The sequence below is a fragment of the Eulemur rufifrons genome, chromosome 16 (genome assembly GCF_041146395.1).
Source record: "Eulemur rufifrons isolate Redbay chromosome 16, OSU_ERuf_1, whole genome shotgun sequence".
Taxonomy (NCBI): Eukaryota; Metazoa; Chordata; class Mammalia; order Primates; family Lemuridae; genus Eulemur; species Eulemur rufifrons.
Genome location: NC_090998.1, coordinates 90,741,082 through 90,760,901, shown reverse-complemented (window position 1 = coordinate 90,760,901; position 19,820 = coordinate 90,741,082). Strand labels below are relative to the sequence as shown.

The window sequence follows — 19,820 nt, the reverse complement described above, 5'->3', positions numbered from 1 at the left end:
ATGATAAAGGAAAATCTGCACAGTGACTGGTTCATGGTAGGCTTGGATTCCTCTAGGCTGTATCACCATGATTAACATGATTTTGGGGGACATGGTACCCCACCTGCATAGGATGCTGGAGACCCAAGGGAAGCAGAGGTCTCTCTGCCCTGCAGATGCTCACAGTCCAATGGGACAGATGGACACATTCACAAATAGCCCAGTGTGACCAGTGGGAGCTCAGATGAAAGAGCCACAACTTGCACCCTGGAGGGCAGAGTGGAGGGGCAAACTTGGTGCGCAGAGGTCACTGTGAGACTCTGTGAAACAAATTCATGCCAAGCCTGTCACAGATAAAAAGCCCTGTAGGATCCCACCCTTGCTCAACTCTGTAGCCTCAGCCCTCCTCCCCTTGCCCCACATTGTGCACAGCCCTCCTGGGCACAGTAGGTGGCTCTTCCCCACACCCCCTAAGTCTTGGCATTTCCTGGCCTTCTCTTAGCTGTAGAGCCTTCCCTGACCTTGCCCCAGAAAGAATTGTTCTAAGCCCCTAGGCCTTGCACGCAGCAGGGGGGCTCTATGTGGAATGGAGGCCTGCCCCCAAAGGATTCCCCCTCTACGGTTTGTGTACTCTCAGCATCCTTGTGCTTTGCATCGGGGAGGTGCCCAGCTTGGGGAAGGGCTCAGTGGGATGCTGTGGAGAGTCTCCCTGTCTGTTAACCAGAGGCTTTTGTACATTGCCTCCTGGAAGACTGAGCCCTCAGCTTGTGAGCAGGAATTCCAGGCCTCCCTCCTCCTGGTGTGCCAGAGTTGGCAGGCAGCCCTTCCCAAAGAGGAAGGAGAGCTGGGGCTTGTTGAAGGATAAAGGTGAGGGCTGTACGTGTGCTCAAGAGAGTCAGCAAGAGAGAGAAAGGACATCTGCCTGCTGCTGAAGGCACCGACACCCGGCTCACTTCGCACAAGTCACTGATCTGCTGAGCAGGGCCAGTCTCCTCAATCAATCCATGCTGACAGATGGTAGCGGAATCAGTGACCTAGAGGCAGAGGCTCCATTTGTAATCCCGGAGTGGCCCAGGCGCCTGGAGGAGGGCAGAGGAGTTTGTAATAAAAGGAGTGACACAGGGTTTCCAAAAGCCATCTTTGAGCCAGAGAGAAGGGAAAGGATTAATTTTGCTTCTGGAATTGATACACTGATTCAGTTCAATAAGTATTTTTTGAGTAGACTGGGTTAGGAGAGAGGGAAGAAAACCCCAATTGGTCTACTGTCCTTTCCTTAAAGAGCTCAAGTGTGGTAGGAAAAATAGGATCTGTGCATTTGAGGCAATGTGAGAACAATACAAGATACTAATGTGATCAAAGAGGAAGGGGCATCTAGTCATTAAGCTCCTGCCACCGTGGGATCTTGGGCAGTAACTTCCGGTTTCAGAGCCGCAGTCTGCTTACGTGTCATTTTTGTGTCCACATCATAGAAGGGTAGCTGGTGTTAATGTGTGCCTAGTACTGTCCCGAATTCTTTATGCAGCTCTCTCTAGATTGCTACACCACCGTATGAGTAAGGTTATATTATGTCCATTTTACAGCTGAAGAAGCCAAGGTTCAGAGAGAGGAAGTGACTTGTCCAAGGCCACACAGAATAAGAGTAACCCAAATCTGTCTGTTGGCCACAACACCCATGCATGTTCTTTTTCTGAATGGCACCAAAAGGGAAAGTAACAGGCCAGAGGGCCAAAGAGGCCCGGCTGGCCTGGTCCTAGGATTGGAGAAATTTCTAGGTGGAGGTCAGACAGGCAATGTTCCAGCAGGATCTGAAAGGATGGGGAGGGAGCTGTAGGGTCATGAGAGGTAGGAGCTGACAAGAGCCTAGACTCCAGTTATCTGTCTGCATTCTTTTCCTTTTAAATGCAGTTCTGCCACAGATTGTCACCATCCTCCCAGCCCCCCAATCTGAGACATGAGTGAGCTCAGGAAGAAGGGGAAGAAGGGAGAAATGATGGGGCAGGAGACTATAAAGAAAAGGGCTTCCCTTTTCTTCATGAATTCTCTTCAAGAAATTGAAAGTACCCCCAGCAGTATTCAGGAAGCTCCCCTGCATTCTCCCATTTTTGTCCAGAAAACATGGATCTGTGCCAAGAGCCCCTCTATCCTGCAGCCCTGAACTAAGCAGAACCCAGGCACTGGGTTTTTAAAAGTCTTGGGGCCTGAGAATTTGAAAATGAAACTCACAGTTAGAAGAACAATGGAACAGCCAGAGGGCAGGGCCTCGTAGCCTGCTCAGCTCTGCCCCGGAAGAGCCTGGCACCCTGCCTGGCCTGCAGGAGGTGTTGAGGACTCAGGTCCCCAGGAATAGTCCTGACTCGCATTGCAGCGGTCCCCACTTTAAAAGATTGGACAGAAGCCAGGCGAAATCACTGCCTTCCCCAACCACATCCTCCTCCCAGCGTCCCAGAACCACCTCAGCCCCTGCCTGGGATCCTGGGACCCTCCTTGGGTGGCCTGAGATGAGGCAAAGTATTAATGCCTCTGGCTAGGTGGGGTGAAAGGTGAACGGGTAAAGCCAGGCCCTGGGGAGTTGTGTTCCTCAAATATACTGAAATCTGGGCCCCAGGCCACACCTGGTTCCTGTCAATCTCCACCTGCTGCCTAAAACACTTTTCCCATCCCAATTTACTTTCAAGTTGGGTGGTGCTTCAGGAGAGAAAGCTACATGCTCCCCTAACATCTAGGACAGATGGGAGCCTAATTTAGAATCAGCAATTTTAGCCAACATTAGGGACATCTAATCCAATTCTCCTCACCAACAGGAAACTGAGGCCCAAAGTGGGGAAAGAATTTGGCCAGGTCAAAGTTCAGAGGTAGGATCACAAACACTCCAAACACATTCTACCCTCGCTGGTCTTCTCACTAATTTTTTTTTGGGGGGGTGGGGGTTGGGGGACAGGGTCTTGCTCTGTTGCCCAGGCTGGAATGCAGAGACTGGGGCCTTGCTATGTTGTGCAGGCTGGTCTTGAACTCCTGGCCTCAAGCAATCCTCCCAAGTGGGCCTCCCAAAGTGCTGGGATTATAGGCCTGAGCCAACGCACCTGGCCCTTTCTTACTTTTGATGGCAGTGAGCTACATGGCACCAACATTCACACAGTGGTGGTTCTATAACTGAGCTTTTGTTAAAAAAAAAAAAAAAAAAAAAAAGTCAAGCCTTTCCTTTATTCTATAAATGTATCAGGTTTGCAAAGGAAGCCTGGGACCGGGCTGAAGCCTTGGCACCGCAAATCCTCTGCCTTATCTCCAAATTAATTCTGGACCCTGGATCCTGGCAGCCAAGCATTGCAGCTTCTTAATGCAGCTGCAGAAATTCAACTGACGTTTGTGGAGCGTCTATTTTACACGTGAGATAGGCAGGCCTCCCTCCTCAACGTTTACTATTGCTGAGGAAACTGAGGCTCTGAGGAAAACCGAGTCGTGCATCCAAGGACACTGGGCGGAACCAGGGGCCCAGATGGGTCTTGGCGGGCAAGAGTCTCCCCCATGCCCGGCCCGACTAAAAAGGCCACCAGGAGGAGGCCGGGCCCTCGCCTGCAGGCTCTCTGGGCTGTCAGAGGCGCGATTCTGGCATTGGAGGCTCCAGGGAACTCCAGAAATCTCAGTGAGAGATTCCGGGCCACCAACTCCCCAAAAAGTTGGCTTGTGGCCACCCCCAAGACAGTCCCAGGAGCGGGCCGACACGGCACTGGGCGGGCGGCGTGCTGCGCCCAGCGGCTGCTGAGAGGAACCCCGCGGGCCCCGGCCGCTGAGCTGGGGTCTCCGCGGCCAGGGCCCGGCGCGCTCTGGCCTCGACGCCGTCGCACGCGGGTGGGCACGCGCGCGCCCGGCCCCGCCCCCTGCCGCCCCGCCCCCGCCGCGCGCACCGCCCCGCTGCGCGCCCTCCCGCCCGCCCGCGCGCCGCGGCCCGGAGCCTCCCCATTGGCCGCGCGCCGTCACCTGACGCTCTGTTATTTCCTGTGTGTTGGGAGAATGGAGAGAAAAAACCCCGAACCGAGCGGCTTTCGGCCCCTGCGAGGCGGCCGCGGCCTCCGCCAGGGGAGCCCTCCCTGAGGCGCGCCCGACTGGGGAACGAGCGCGCGGGCCGGAGCGAGCCTCGAGGGGCAGCGGCCCCGGCCCGCCCGCCGCCGGCCGGGGCGCCAGAGCTGGAGGCGGCGGAGCCACCCCCACCCCCACCCCGCGCAGCGCCGCCAGCCGCCGCCGCTCCCTCCCCTCCCGCCCCCGGCGGAGGCCGAGGGACGGGGCGGGGGGCTTCAGCAGGTAACCGCCGCACGGGCCTGAACGGGGAGGGGAAGGGTCGAGCCTGGGGGTTTGGGGTCAGTCCGGGGTGTCTGGCCTGGGGGGCTGGGAGCAGAGGTCCCGGCCCAACCTGCGAGTACTGAGCCTCCTGGACTCCGAGCCGGGGCTTAAGGTGCTGAGGAGAATGTTCTTGCCCGGCCAGACCCAGGAGTGCGGGGCGGGGTCCTGGGCCTGGCCTGGCCTAGGGGTGCTGAGGCGAAGGGGTCCGGCTTGGCGTCAGAGGGCTGAGGTGTCTCGGTCCGGCCTGGGAGTCCGGTCCTAGCTTGAGGGTCCGGGGAGAGGTACCTGCTCGTCGCGGCCTTGAGTGCAAAGGCGGCGGGTGTGAGCGGAGTCAGCGCCGCCTGCCCCGGGTCCCTTAGCAGCCCCGGGGGACTGACGACGCTCTTCTCTTCGCTGCGGGCTGGAGGCGAGGCCAGCGGGGCGGAGGGCCGGGCTGGAGGGAGCCGCGCTGGGGCGCCCTGGAGTCGGAGCGCGCCCCAGGCCGCGGGAGGGACGGGGCCGTTTATTGCCATGTGAACACCTGAAGCCATGTGGACGCGGCTACTTCTCGCTTGTTGGAGGCGGAGGGCACGCACCCGCTGGCAGCGCGCAAGGTCTCGGCGCGGGGAGCGGAGCATGGGACACGTTTCCTGTGTGGGGCTTTCTCCCCTCCCCCGCCGCGGTGAGCCGGGCGGGGTGTGGGATACGGCGGTCTCCGTGCGCGAGGGAGCGTTCGTTTGGAGACCTGAGGCTCTAACCTTCTCATCCTTTTTGGGGGGACGTAGGGGAGTGGTGGTTGAAGGTGGTTTACGGATCCGGCCGATTCTTCCCCGGCTGCGGCGGTAGGTGCAGTGTCTTCTGTGCGCTGGGATGGGAGTGGAATTTAGTGAGTTGGGGGGGGGGGGGGGGGCGGTGCCGAGGAGCGGCCGCCTTCCTCGGTTTGTGGGTGGGGATTGTTGTCTGTTTTTGTGGTTGTGAATACTAGCCTAGTCTGTATTCAAACCTTCAGTTTGACGTTAGGGGTCAGGTCAAAATGAGGATTTTTTTCCTCTTCTTGGCTTTTTTCCCCTCAAAGATGGATGGAATTTTCGAGCTATTATCTAACAGGCTGATCTTTGAATGATAATTGGACCCTTATGTTAACAGCCTCAGTGAAGAGTAAAGAGTTTTGTAAAACATCTTACAAGGGGTAGCAGCTTGGTGGATGGGGAAACTGCACTGAATTCCGACCCAGGAGATCAGGAATCTACTTGCAGCTTTGCCACCAAATAATCTACAGCTCTGGGCAAGTTACCTACCCTCTCAATGCCCCAATTTCCTCATGTGTAAATGAGGACTCCTGCCAGGTCAAACATTACAGGAGCTGTGGTTTTGTTTTGTTTTGTCTCTCCCATGTTGTGCTCTCATTTTAGCTATAGGCAACTTTCTTGGGAAGTGCAGGCTGTACTTTAGCTGAGATGACTTTTAAAAGCCTATCTTCTAGTTTCTAGCCTCTTCCTTCTCCAACAGAGCATAAAACTTGGTCAGGGTATGGTCTTCCGTGAAATTCCAGGTGCTGTTCTGTGCTTCAGAACAGACTGTATATATCATTTTAGCCTATGTGGAATACACCTTATTATTAATTATTTATTTTTTTGTCTTTGTGGAAGAAATTATCAGAAAAAAGACTTCAGAGAATGTATGGCCTCTTGGGAGATGTGGGTAACTTTTTTTTTTTTTTTTTTTTTTCTTTGAGACAGAGTCTCGCTCTGTTGCCCTGGGTAGAATGCAGTGGCTTGATCATAGCTCACTGCAACCTCAAACCCCTGGGCTCAACCGATCCTCCTGCTTCAGCCTCCCAAGTAGCTGGGACTACAGGTGTGTACCAGGATGGCCGCTAATTTTTCTGTTTTTTGTAGAGACTGGTCTTGCTCTTGCTCAGGCTGGTCTCGAATTCCTGGCCTCCCAGAGTGCTAGGATTACAGGCATGAGCCACCTAGCCCAGCCAATGTGGGTAACTTTTGATTAAGTCTGTGTCTGCTGCTTGGCTCAGAGGAGTTCCAACATCTTCCTATACCGGAGATTGTGGAGGGATCTTATTAAAAGTTCTTTTAAGGGACATTTAGCTAACTTTTGAAATTTCCAGCTTCAGTATTCTCAAAGTAGGGAGATGAGTGGAATGCCATATGTCCTGTGAGATGGTGCGCCAGTGGAATTAACTGTCACCTCAGGGTGCACTAATTATCTGCATCCTCAACTTATTCCTTAATGGTAGCTGGATGCTCCGCTCAGATGCTGAAGAACCCCAATTAGTTTCACTGATTTTTATGGTGTAGGAAAGCCTTAGGCCATGCTTTTGACTGGTGAGTATTTCTAGACCAACCTCAGAATTTGTCTTAAATTTCTAGTACTGTGATGTTTGAGAGACATGTGCCCAATGTGGTATAATATGTCTATCATTCTTAGGTCACTTTTTTGTTCAGTCTTTTCAAACACAATTTCCAAAAGGGTCCCCAAGAGGTCAGGGCGTTTTGCTCATAACGTTGACTTTGGAGATGGTTTGGTGGAAGTTTTCTTGTATGTTAACATCAGGCCTTTTACATAGATAGACACTTTTATATAGCTACACAGATTATTTGGAGTTTCCTGAAATAAGCATTTCTTCTATATTAGGATTTGAGTTACGATCTTGTGTTCAGTGTGGGATTTTAAAAACCCTAGTTACTCGAATTGTAAGCAGTTATCCCACTCAAAGTATATTATGCTTGTCTTGTAACTTATGAGAAAAATAGCATTATAAAACTTTTATTCTACTGAGGTAATTTGTGTGTGTGTATTTCTGTGAGAGAAAGTTGGCAAAATTGATAAGATGTCAGGAGACATGGCTTTTAGGTTCCACAGCCTTTTAGTGGTATTCTTTTTTTTTAACTCTACAAAATAAGATGGAATGTAATTGAAATGATCACATCTGTTTATACCAAGGAATTAGAAAAGGACTACTACTGGTGAGTTCAGCCTACTCTTCTTGTAGAAGGGAAAGGATGCTAGCGTTTGTATAAAAAACAACCCTTTATGCTACATTCTGTCCAAAGCATTTTAAATTGTCTTAACAACATCTACCCAGCAGACCTGAGAGGTAGATCATCTTTCCTTTCCCTGAGAGGTCATAGAGCTAGTGAGAGTCAGGGTTTGGATGTGACTCCTCCCCTTGACTCCAAACCCTGTACTGTCCTAGGTCTATTAACAGCTCACTTCCTGCTCAATGCACAAAACAGCTATTGGTAGATGTGGCCCTGGAATCCATAGCTTCCTGTTGTGCCCCTTTTTATTTTTTTAAAGCTGAAATCTGGATTCAGGTAAAATACTGGAAAGCATGGTTTTTGTGGCTGCTTGTGCTTTTGTGACCCTAGGAATTTTCTTAAGTTTTACTTTCTCCTTACCTGGTCAGTTTTGCTAGTGTACCTGAGATTTAATCTATAAATCTTTCATACCCAATTCTGGTGTTATGTCTTGAGCTGAGAACTTTTGTATCCGCTCAGAGAATGATATAAATACATAAAGGGCCATCTCTTCCTGTCTTTTACTGGTTTACAATGCACAGGAATCATTATGGTGACTGCTTTCAGTTTGACCAGGTGAGACTCAAAAGATATAATTACCAAACACAATTCTTCCCCAATATCGCTTAAGCACCCTTCCTCAAGGTGGGGTTGTGGTCAAGGCACCTTAGTATTCGTTTGATCTGTCCAGGGCTTCTGACTCTGGAACTTTTATTTTGTTTTTGTTTTTTGAGGTATAAAAAAGTAACAAAATAAAGCAAAACAATAAAGCCCTATATTATTGGAATAAAACAGTACATCAGACTTACACATTTGGAATACAATATACTGAAATCAGAGCTTTCATAGTTAGAGCATAATGTGGTCACATTGCACTGGGTAGTCTGGTTATTGGTTAGGCTGTTGAACGTCCTTTAATACCCATGGTACCTGCAAGTATGGATGAAAGGGTTCTCACAGTAATAAACACAATCAGTACCTTTCTGCATTACAGCTATGTTTGCTTTGTAGGTAATGCATACAAACCAGCAGGAAGATGAACTATAACAAGAGTTATTGGTAAATCTGTGGCTTATTATCTGATGCTTCGTTGTGGGGAATTAAGAAAAAGAAGACATTAGCTACTGGGGAAAATATCCTTATTGCAGTTCTATCCTATAGGAAAGAGTAGAAATTCATTGAACACTTGAATGTCAGGTTGATTGGAAGATGGTTTCCACATTTGAACATCACATCCCTGAATGTGGATTAAGGTCCTCCTGTGTGTTTTTTAATTTTCAAGTGTTTACAGGCACTGTTTTAAGCTTAGGAGATGCAGTGGTGGGCAAGAAAGAGCCTACTTTAGAGACTGTAAACAGTAAGTAAATAAAAATGTTAGGTGGTGATAATAGCTGTGAAGAGAATAAAAAAACAATGGGATAGTGACTTAGGGGTGCTACTTTAGAGTGGTCACAAAGATATTCCCTGTTCTGAAGCCTTTTCTGCCAGGAGGGCAGTCGAACTTGATCTGTGGGATGGATGAAAATGGCATTAAACTAAGTAAATAATTTGATTTAGCCTTGAACATCTTGAGAATTTAATGCAAAGGATGGAAGTGGGCTGGTCTTTCCTGTGTTTATATAATACCTTTATGCTTTGTGAATAGGGACCTCATTCAAAATAGCTTTAGGGAGATCATTAGTGGTACCTTGTGAAGGCTAAGAAAGAGGAATGTTGTCTGCTTTTTAAAAAATCATCCTGATAAAAAAATGTAGAGATGTGTTATAATATTGGTGAGTACTAGGCAATATGGGAAATATTCTTTGGTTGTGTTTAAGTTACTTTGTTGGGGAGTTGGATTAGGGTGTTAGAATCATTGTACTTTGTTAATGCTTCAAATGAAGCTAGCCAGCAAGTATTAGTGAATTCGGTATGTAGGGCATTTTGCAAGGTATTGCTTCAAATAGAGAATCCCAAGTGACTGAGTGGAACTTGGGTGTGGGGATGTCAAGAGAAGCAAGGATAGCTCCAAGCAGAGGCTCTGGAAGGGGAGGGAACAGTACAGGTCTGATAGCCAGGAGGGCTCATCTTCATAGTCTTTCTCAGCCAGCTGGCATCCAGCGTGCCTTCACCCAACCTTTCCATACTCTCTGATTATAGAATTTTAGAGGTGGGAGAAACCTAAGAAGTTGCCTAGTCTAACCCTTTGGCTTTACAACTCAAGAAAGTTGCTGAGAGGGTGGTGACTTGAGCAAAGTTATGTAGCTTTATGTTGACAGAAGCAAGGGTGGAACCCTGTTCTTTGCCAGCTATACCCCATGCCCTCACCAGAGGATTGATGGTTCACAGTGGCTCCCGAGTAGAGAAAGGAAGGAAGCTTCTGTGTACTAGTGAATTCACTTAGTGTACTTGCCTGTGCTTTTCCCTGACTCAGTGCTATGGCAGGCCAATTACCTGGGGACAGATGCCATACCCTTTAGCAGTAACGTGAGTGAGAGCATCATTGCTGTAGAAAGTCCATGTGGTGGGCTTTATGGAGGCAGCAGAGCATATGAAAGAGAATGTGTGACCTCATTCTGGTTCCATCACTTAGTATGAGTGACTCTGGACATTTTGCCTGAGCTATCGTTTCCTCATCTGTACAGTGGAGATGCACCTTCCTCTGGGCTGTTGGGTATGCCAGTTTCTCAGATCAGATTCTTCCTTTTCTCTCACCACTCTCTAATCCATCACCAAGGTACTGCCAGTACTGTTTCCGTAATACGACTTCCATAATATGACACTTCTTTCACCTCCGCTGCCACTACCCTCTGAGCCACCACCATCTCCTACCCGGGACACTGTGATGGCCTCCCCATTTCTATTCCTGTCTGCCTCTATTCACTTTGCCCAGAGCAGTCAGGAGTCATCTGGCTCTCCCCTATGTCAAATCTTTTTAATGGTTTCCCATAGCACTCTAAAGAGAATCCAGACTCCTCCCCATGATTCACAAGGCCCTGAAGAGCCTTGCTCCTGCCTACCTCTCCTGCTACTTTTGTTCCCTATCCTCCAGTCACATTCACTTTCTTTCTTTCTTTTCTTTTCTTTTCTTTTATTTTTTTTGAGACAGAGTCTCGCTTTGTTGCCCGGGCTAGAGTGAGTGCTGTGGCGTCAGCCTAGCTAACAGCAACCTCAAACTCCTGGGCTTAAGCGATCCTACTGCCTCAGCCTCCCGAGTAGCTGGGACTACAGGCATGCACCACCATGCCCAGCTAATTTTTTCTATATATATTTTATTTGGCCAGATACTTTCTTTCTATTTTTAGTAGAAGAGACGGGGTCTTGCTCTTGCTCAGGCTGGTCTCGAACTCCTGACCTCAAGCAGTCCACCCGCCTCAGCCTCCGAGAGTGCTAGGATTACAGGCATGAGCCACCGCTCCCGGCCCACATTCACTTTCTTAAGTCCTCTGAAGGTGGCAAGGTTTTCCCCCCTCCGAACTTTTTTATGTGCTGCTTCCTCTATCCAGAACATTCTGGTCAGCCCTGTCTTTTCTCATCCTTCAGGGTATTTGTTGAATGAATAAATAGCATGAGATAGGCAGCAAAAGGGATGGGGTGAGGAGGAAAGTGTCCTTGGAGTGCATCTACAGGTCTTAAAAAAAAAAAAAAAAGGTGTAGAAAGAAGTGTGTTTGAAGCTGAAAGAATGTGAGTTTGATTGTGGCATAGATGGGGTTATTCAAGCAAAACACCTAGGAGTCAGGCAGCTGAAACTTGAGTACACTGCTGATGGGAGTATAAAATGATGCACCCGCTTGGGAAAACTGTTTGGCAATTCCTTAAAAAGTTGAACATAAGCTGGGCATGGTGGCTCATGCCTGTAATCTTAACACTCTGGGAGGCCGAAGTGGGAGGATTGCTTGAGCTGAGGAGTTCGAGACCAGCCTGAGCAAGAGCGAGACCCCGTCTCTACTAAAAATAGAAAGAAATTATATGGACAGATAAAAATATATATAGAAAAATTAGCCGGGCATGGTGGCGCATGCCTGTAGTCCCAGCTACTCGGGAGGCTGAGGCAGCAGGATTGCTTGAGCCCAGGAGTTTGAGGTTGCTATGAGCTAGGCTTGACGCCATGGCACTCTAGCCTGGGCAACAGAGTGAAACTCTGTCTCAAAAAAAAAAAAAAAAAAGATTGAACATATATCTATCCTATGACCCAGCAGTTTCTTTTCTAGGTATTTATCTAAGAGAAATGAAAATGTCCACAAATAAGCTCATGTAAGAATGTTCATAGCGGTTGTATTCATAATAACCAAATACTGTAAACAGTCCAGATATCTGTCAGCAAGAGAATGGATTAACATACTGGTATGCTCATACAATGGAAGACCACAATGAAAAGAAACAAACTATTGATACATGTAATAAGGATTAATCTCAGATATGCTGAGTGAAAAGCCAGGCACAAAAATAGTACATAATGGATGATCCCATTTATAAGACATTCCAGAATAAAGAGAAGTAACCTCTGTATAGTAGTAGAAATTAGATCAGTGTTGCTTCTTGGGTGGAAGGGGATTGACTGGGAGGGTACATGAGAGAACTTTTTATTTTTATTTTATTTTTTTTTTGAGATAGAGTCTCACTCTTTTGCCCTGGCTAGAGTGCCATGGTGTCAGCCTAGTTCACAGCAACCTCAAACTCCTGGGCTCAAGCAATCCTTCTGCCTCAGCCTCCCGAGTAGCTGGGACTACAGGCATGTGCCACCATGCCTGGCTAATTTTTTTCTATATAAGTATATTTTTGGCTATCCAAATCATTTCTTTCTATTTTTAGTAGAGTCGGGGTCTCACTCTGGCTCAGGCTGGTCTCGAACTCCTGAGCTCAAACAATCCACCCGCCTCGGCCTCCCAGAGTGCCAGGATTACAGGCGTGAGCCACCGTGCCCGGTTGAGAGAATGTTTAGAGTGATGGAAATGTTCTGGGTCTCGATAGGCATTCACCATACTGATTAAATCATACACTGTATGAAATTTTGCTATATATAAATTATACCTAAAAACAATCTAGGAGAATTGTTCTTGATCCCTTTTCCCCCACCCCCCACTTTCAACATCTAATCTGCCAGCGAGTTCTGTTCACTTTATATCCAAGATATATCCTGAATTTATTCCCTCCCATCTCAAGAACCATCCCCTCTTATTTGGACTACTGTATTATTAGGCTGCTGACCAGTTTTCCTACTGTCTGTTTTTGCCCCCTCCCAAACCATTTTTTCCACTTCTGAGCTCAAGTGATCATTTAAAAATTCAAATTGTATTGTGTTAGTTGCCTTCCTGAAGTGCTCCAATGGCTTTTCATTGCTGTCATGGTGGCCAGCAAGGTCCTGTCTCAGCGGTCCCCAACCTTTTTGTCACCAGGGACAGGATTCATGGAAGACAGTTTTCCATGGATGGGGGTGGGAAGGTGGGGGGTTGGTTTCAGGATGATTCAAGTGCATTACATTTATTATGCAGTCTAATCTCTCTGCTAATGATGATCTGTATTTGCAGCCGCTCCCCAGCGCTGGCATCACCGCCTCAGCTCCACCTCAGATCATCAGGCATTAGGTTCTCATAAGGAGCCTCAACCCAGACCCCTCATATGTACAGTTTACAGTAGGGTTTGTGCTCCTATGAGAATCTAATGCTGCTGCTGATATGATGGGAGGCGGTGATGTGAGTAATGGGGGAGCAGCTATAAATACAGATGAAGCTTCCCCCTGCCACGCACCTCCTGCTGTGCAGCCAGGCAGCCAGGTTTGTACAGCCCCTGGGGGCTTGGGGACTGCAGTCCTATCTGACCTTTGCCTCCCTCTGAGCCCGTTTGACTTGTTCTCCTCCTTGCTTCCAACGTCCCAGCCTCTCCCAGCCTCGTTGGCCTTCTCTATATTTCTTGAACATCTCAAGCTCATGTCTACCTTAGGACCTTTACACTTGGCTGCTTTGTCTCAAACACTCAGCCTCTTAAATCTTTGTGAGACTTGTTTCTGTTTGTCATTCCGATACAGCTTAAATGTAGCTTTCTCTGAGAAGTTTTCTGTGGCCATCCCCATCTAAAGTAGTGCCCCCATCACATAGCTTTGTTTTGTTCATAGCTTTTATCACAGTCTCAATTTATCTTGTCCATCTATTTATTTGTTTACCTGCCGCCTCCCTCTAGGATTCAGCTTGTCTCCTTCACCACCCTGTGTGCGACAGTATTTGACACACACTGGGCCAGATGTGTTGTTGAAGTGAAGCTGTTGAAGATGGTGGTGATGGGATGATAGCTGTTGAAGGTGGATTGATGAGGAAGGGTAAACTTCAGGCTTGGGCGACTAGGTGATGGGGGGGTGCCACTCATTGAAATAGAAAACAATTGAGAAAGAGAAGATTGGGGTGGGTTATAAAGTGATGAATTTAGTTTTGAACTTAAGTGGAGATGCTTGTAAAGCATCATGTATTTGAGCCCAGATCTGATGTTTAGGAGAAGGAACTGGGCTGTAATTAAGACTTGGAGGTTAGCATGTGTGTAGTAATTCTAGCCTAGACGTAGATGAGATTATTCTCAGGGGCAAATAAGGAGATGTGAGTATGTAGAGAAGTGGTTCCTTCCTTGTTTCCTGCTGGAGTGATGGGCATCTCCTGCTAGTAATAGGAACTTATCATCAGAGCTCTGCCCCTAGAAGGTTTTGTAGTTTTAGACCCCCCCCCCCACCCCTGGGAGTTATGTTATTGTTACTAACAATGACAAGTGCTCAAAGGCCCAGGATAAAACTCTGAGGAATGCAAACATTTGAGGGAGTGTGGTGGTTCCCAAAGAGCAGAAAGGATGCAACCAGACAGGTAGGAGGAAACCGCAGAGTGCATGGAATGAGCAGTGTTTCACGTCAGAGGCAGTGGACACAGTTACTGAGAAATGTCAGTTGTATGGGGAGGCGGGGTAGGCTTCTGAGGGATGGTAACTAAAGACAGATTGTCATGTATTAATGAGAGAAGTGAAGAAGTGGAGACAGTAAATTTGGATTCAAATCTTCCAAAAGTTTGACTGTTAAAGGAAAGTAAAAAATAGATGTAGGGAGAATCTGAGAACAAGAGAAGACTTCTTTTGGTTGTTGTTGTTTTAAATACAGATGCTCCTCAACTTATGATGGAATTACATTCTGAAAAACCTGTCATGAGTCCAAAGTACATTTAATACCCCTAACCTACTGAACATCATAGCTTAGCCTAGCCTACCTTAAAAGTGCTCAGAACACTTACATTAGCTTACAGTTGAACAAAATCACCAAACGTGAAGCTTATTTTAGAATAAAGTGTTGAATATCACATGTAATTTATTGAATACTGTACTAAAAGTGAAAAACAGAATGGTTGTATGGGTACTCAGTACGGTTTCTAGTGGATGAATGCGTGTCGCTTTCACACCATTGTAAAGTGAAAAGCATAAGTTGAACCATCTTAAGCCAAGGACCACCTGTATATGACAAACTGGAGCAGTGTAAATCCTGATGAGGAGCGAGCACAGAGGACAGTGTTGAAGATGCAGGAGAGAATGCGTTGGACTGAGAACCCTCCGTGGCACTCAAGACCCAGCGTGATCCAGGGCGATTGGCTTTGGATGGTAATACCCCCATCCCAGAGGAAAGCAGAGGTGTGTGGGCAGGAAACAGTATGCACATGGGGGCAGGAATGTAAGGAGTGCTTTTCTCTGTGTGCTGCTAAGGTCCTCTGCATGCTGAGAGTGAAGGGGGAGGTGGAGAGTTGGAATTTTGAAGAAGCAGGAAAGATTTGAAGAAACTGCTGTGGCAAGCAGAGCTGACTATCTGAAACAAGAATTGCAGGGGTAAAGTAAAAAGTAGTTAAGATGAGCTTTTTATCTCATGGGATTTTGGAGAAACTGGTCAGACCTTTGTAATTCCTTGTCTAGTTTTGGATTCTGGTAATTTGGACCTAGCGTTTTGTGCCTTGTGTCTGGCAGTTCTCCTTCCCTGTATACCTCTGCCATTCCCATTCGTTAGACCAGTGACTTGCAAATTACTCCAGAGCCCTCATGTTTTCTTTAACAAATACTTATATAGCACTAGCTGTGTAAGTAGGTGCCAGTGTGCTAAGTGTTGTATCAAAACATCACAATAAGGCACAGGGGGTGGTGGGGGAGACACATACTCTCATCCCTTTGGTGCTGGGCTGCCCCAGGTCTGCAGAGGCATCTTGGGGGCCCAGGGGGGCTGGCTGGGGCAGAAATGAGGGTCATTCTCTTCCCAACTCCGGCTACAGCAACTCTCATCATCTCTCTTATCTTTTGGGCATATCAGTGTAAGAGTTTTGCAAAAAAAAAAAAAAAAAAAGACTTGCAAAATATTTTCAAACACCACTTCACTGGGCTCTAGGATCCTTAGAGTTAGGGCCGTGCTTTGCTTTATTTTATAGTCCCACATCTGCATCGTTGCCTGTCAGTGCATTGAAAGTGAGTGTCCCATTTTTCCTCTGAGCCTCTGCTTTGTAATGCCCTGCCCTCCTCCCCTATCTCTACCCATGTATTACATTTAATGAATGTCATATGTATTACAGTTAATATAGAATGTGTCTATGTGTCTATTTCACGAGTATGTATATTCTTAGATGACCACCATGCCTTGTTTTTGTTTTTTTTTTTTTTTTGAGACAGAGTCTTACTCTGTTGCCCAGGCTAGAGTGAGTGCCGTGGCGTCAGCCTAGCTCACAGCAACCTCAAACTCCTGGGCTCAAATGATCCTCCTGCCTCAGCCTCCCGAGTAGCTGGGACTACAGGCATGTGCCACCATGCCCGGCTAATTTTTCTATATATATTTTTAGGTGTCCATATAATTTCTTTCTATTTTTTTAGTAGAGACGGGGTCTGGCTCTTGCTCAGGCTGGTCTCGAACTCCTGAGCTCGAACCATCCACCCGCCTCGGCCTCCCAGAGTGTTAGGATTACAGGCGTGAGCCACCACGCCCGGCCCACCATGCCTTGTTAATCCTTATGTCCTCACGACATAATAGGTATTAAAATAATGTTGAATTTGGATTCATTGTAGAAAACTTGCAGAGTGCTCATAAGAGTAACTAAAATTGGTAAAGAATGGGGAAAATATAGAAGAAATAAAAGCCAAAGAACTGAGTTAATTTAGCCTAATAAAGTACTCTAAGCAATGAGTTTATGAGGGTCTTGATCTCAGGGTGTGTTAATGAGCCGTTGCAAACTGTTCCTCAGCTCTGGAAAATAGCAAATGGGGTTAGATGGAGTATTAGTGGTTTAAGTGAAGAACCTGGAGAACCCCTTGCCCTGTGAGGAGCATTGGGAGTTTCTCCTGCTTCAGAGGTTTAGAACAATAGAATAGACTCATTTGTGTTCAGTAATTCCTACTTGATGGCAAAAGTATGGAGAAATGCCCTCAAGATTCCAGCCAAATGACTCCTAGGAACTCAACATACGCAGTGTAAATGAATCTAAACAGGTTTACCAGTACTTGTACATTAGTGAACAGGCAATAAATGAAAGGATAAACATTGCATTGAATTTGGTGCTGCTGTTTTGTTTTGTTTTTTCCTAGTGGACATATGAGTCTAAACATAATGAGAGTGGGACTTTCATCTTCTCTCAGTTGAAGCAGACCTTGTGGAAGTGGACTTAAGTTCTAGCATACTGAATAGTAGAAATTTGAGTTGGAGTGAAGGACATCACAGCCTTCATAATTTGTTAAATGTCCCTTTAAAAAAAAAAAAAACAAACTTTGCTACATTGGCTAGCACGTGTGCTAAAAGTTGGCTTCCCCTAAACATAAGGGACACAGGCCAAATGAAGCCTATGGGAATGAAGTACATCAAAGCAGATAAAAAAAAATTTCTATTTCAATTCAGCTAAGACTGCTAAGTAGATACCATGGTAGACACAAGAAAGACAAAAATAAATAAAACATCTTCCCTTTGCCTAGAGTTCAGTGTCTGTTGGAGAGTCAGACATAGAAAACTAACATTTATCAACCCTATAAAGGATCTATAGGGCTATAATAGTGGTGTACCCAGAGTGCTGAGGAGAATTAGGGAAGAAGCCATTACTCCTGATTATGTATGGGAAGAATATTGGAGAAGGCTGTGGAGAAGGGGACATCTGGGTAGACTTGATGGATTGGTAGGAGAGAGCCAAGTGGAAGAATGGGGAAGGAGCATTCTAAGGAGAGGTCCTTCAGGAACCAAGGCTCCAAAGTATTGATGTGGCATATTACCTAGCAAAGCATGGGCTCTTAGGGGGCCTGGAGATGACAGGAAGGGAAAGGTCAGAAGGGAGCTTGGATCAAATAGTACGAGGGCGGGGTGGGAATAGCTTGGTGATGGGTCTTGAACCTGGGGCTAGGGCACTTGAGTCTCATAAACACAACAAGATTTTGTGAAAAGAGGTGTGTGATACAAGGTTGAGAGGATTGTTCTGATGAGGAGGAGTGGACCCGAATGATGAATTGTTCATCTTTGCCTCTTCCTGTTCTGGTTTTCCTATGGCCAAAGCCCTAGTGTACTTAAGAAGGAGCCGTAACATTTAGCAATTGGTTTAAATAAAATGGATTTACAGGAAATTTTGGCATCAACCCACTTTGATTCCAAAACAGACAAAGATATTTTATCTATCAAAAGCTTTAATAATAATACATGATATAAATAAATATTTTTATACAAATAATATATTCTAAGTGCAAGACATTGCTCTAAACACTTGCCAGATATGAACTCAGTTCTTATAAGAATTATGAGATAATGTTATTACCTCCATTTTTCAGATGAGAAAACTGAATCACAGAAAGTTAAGTGACTTATAGAAGGTCCAGCAACTAGTAAGTGGCAGAGCTAGGATTTGGAATCAGGTAACCTGGTTCTGGACTTTGTGCCCTTAATCTGTACCCAGTCGAATCTGTGTAATTTAAATGAGCTGGAAGACAACTTGCAGGATAAGTTTGTACCACCTTTGAAGGGGAAGAGTTTGATTTTAGATTATACAAAGAGTAGGATGGAGCCCAAGAATTGCCTTTCTGGAGCCTACTTGGGAGAATATCAGCTATGTAAGGGCAAGGACTTGTCTGTTGCCCATCATGTCCCCAGTATCTATTAATAGAATGGTGCTTGGTATGTAGTTAGTGCTCGACAAATATTTTTGAGTGAATCAAAACATACACTTTTGCTGCTAGCTCTCTAGAAATATGCCATGGAAACTTCAATTGCTTTTTTTCCCTTTGGTTCACTGTTTAGGATCCTTTCTGAATTAATGAGATCCATGAGTTTATTACTTGCTTGTATCTTGCTCAGCTTTCAAAAGATGTTGGCTCACTCTCCTATTTTCTGGATTTAAAAAAATCAACTTCTTTTCTTTTTTCTTTCTTTCTTTTCTTCTTTTTGAGACAGAGTCTCACTCTGTTGCCTGGGTGTCAGCCTAGCTCACAGCAACTTCAAACTTCTGGGCTCAAGTGATCCTCTTGCCTCAGCCTCCCGAATAGCTGGGACTACAGGTGCACGCCACCTTTCCTGGCTAATTTTTCTGTTTTTAGTAGAGACAGGGTCTCACTGGAGGCTGTTGTAGAGGTTGGAAGTGGTTTGGATGAGCATGGGGGTAGACCTGCCCAAGCTATTACTGTAGCCTCGTGAATAGTAACCCTTCTTTCCCATTTCCTGCTCTAGTCTCTTCCTAGCTAAAATGTTCTAATATACACTCTTGTTGTATCCCTCCCATTTGTGTACTGAATTAAGTATTGATGCCTTGCCTTACCATTCAGTGTTCCACAGCAGGACCCTGTCCTTCTGTCCAGCCCCATCTCCCAGTTTCCTCACATGTATCCTCCACTGCAGCCCTCTGCCCGTAGAGGTGTCTCATTTCCAGGCATGAGTTCTTTGCTCTCTATTCCCATTCTCCATCTTTTGAGATCATTATCTTTCAGGCTTTTCCAAAATGGTCTTTCTTCCATGAAACCTAACATCCCTTAACTGGATGTTTTTCTCCTGGCATTTTGTAATATTCTTACATACCTTTAATCTTCACTTTTTATTATGCCTTTCTAAATACGTTCTTGCTCTCCTTCCCCAGTCCTCTTTGAGGGCAAGATTGTGGCATTATCACTCCCTGTATCCTTTGCAGTGCATTGAATACATGAAAAAAATGAATAATTTTTGAGGTAGAGAACAAATGTAGAAAAAAAGACAATATTAATGGTATCTAGTTTGGGCACAGGGAAGGCTGATCCTTAGCCAAGGATTGTTTTGGTGGTCAGGAACCTTTTTGAAGAAAAGCCAGGGGAAAAAAAAATTTAGGTAAAGAATGAAGTATATATTTAGGTCTAGCATTTTAAAGTAGAAGACAAGAAACCAGATGAGGAAATGACTAGGTGAGGAGCATCATTTTTCACAGTTCAGGGATGAGTCCCACAACTTCTCAGGGTGTTCAGCGGTATAGTGCAGGAAACAAACAACTAGATCAGTGCTAATGCATTGTAAAAATTTGGGAAGGTGC

The 19,820-nt window shown here is 46.3% G+C and overlaps 1 protein-coding gene and 1 pseudogene across 3 annotated transcripts in view; one reads left to right on the top strand and one right to left on the bottom strand.

Moving 5' to 3' along the window:
• Positions 1-612: 612 nt before the first annotated feature.
• On the bottom strand, positions 613-8,320 carry LOC138397347 (uncharacterized; annotated as a pseudogene).
• TCF20 (transcription factor 20) overlaps positions 4,138-19,820 on the top strand; it is a 96,523-nt gene continuing 80,840 nt past the window's right edge. For all 3 annotated transcript variants that reach the window (XM_069491484.1, XM_069491482.1, XM_069491481.1), the window contains exon 1: positions 4,138-4,275. The gene's annotated coding sequence lies outside the window, so the exon portion shown is untranslated. The remainder of the gene's footprint in view (positions 4,276-19,820) is intronic.